The sequence below is a fragment of the Cibotium barometz genome, chromosome 57 (assembly GCF_041138505.1).
Source record: "Cibotium barometz isolate CiBa-2024 chromosome 57, ASM4113850v1, whole genome shotgun sequence".
Lineage (NCBI taxonomy): Eukaryota > Viridiplantae > Streptophyta > Polypodiopsida > Cyatheales > Cibotiaceae > Cibotium > Cibotium barometz.
Genome location: NC_141102.1, coordinates 15606359 through 15607500, shown reverse-complemented (window position 1 = coordinate 15607500; position 1142 = coordinate 15606359).

Sequence of the window (1142 nt, the reverse complement as noted above, 5' to 3'; positions counted from 1 at the left end):
ATTACCCTAGAGGAGTATGAGATTCTAAGATGCATGATTACCTATTAATTGCCAAGCCAACATCACTTGATGAACATTGTAAACTTGCCCATCGATTTGGAGGACGCCATGTTGGAAATGCCCCTCTGTATTATTCCTCTTCTATAATATCGGTTGCTTCTTTGCAGTCTTTGAGCTAGTGCATAGCAACTTAGATAATACTAGAAAATAGTATTAAAAATTGAGTTTCGATGAGCTTAGCATCGCAATTAGGCACATATAATCGGACGTCCTTCCTACCTTGTGGCCCATCTGGTACCCATTCCTTTCACCGATCACACCCATTGGTCTAAACCACGCCTTATCAAGGCACTCGGACATCGAATCCCATTCTTGCAGGTAACATCCATGCCCCATTCTAACACTTTGCATGCTCGCCTTCAATCCCGTTGTCTTGTCTTTTCTTCTTTGTTGAGTCTCATTCTTGCTCAGTCTAGCCCTCTTTCTATCCCGTTGTCTTGTCTTTTCTTCTTTGTTGAGTCTCATTCTTGCTTAGTCTAGCCCTCTTTCTATCCATGAATCACAATTTCAGCATTCGCACACTCACAAGGGGTATTAGTCTTCCATATATGCACATGGCATGTTGGATTCATAAAGATGCGATCAAAGAATCCTCCATCTTGCCCAATCAAATGACCATCCCCATGGAGTTGATGGATCCATGTACCCAATCAAAGATCTTCACATAGCTGTGATTCAATCAACCATGCTTTGCATCTCCCTCCAAGGCACAAAACTTGCCTACATCCATGCTCACCAAGTGGGGTAGAGATGCTTAAAAGGTCAAAGCAATGCCACATACCCAAGGATGGCATTGTCTGGTAATTCAAAACTTCACTCCCAAGCCACCATTGGTGAAAGTTCTGTAATGATTCGCTTATTTCTACCGACATCACTACGCTTCAAGAAAGCGGGCCAAAGAGCCACCAACACTTCAAAAACAAGGCTCAAGAACCACCTGGATCCATTCGGCCATCTTTGCGAAGCCACCCATAGGTTGTACCCAAAATTGCTTCCAGCACATGCTCAAGCATGCCTTCCTCATTCACTAGAGAAAGATCACTTGTGAGTATCAAACTCGCATCTTTGCATAGAAATTTGTA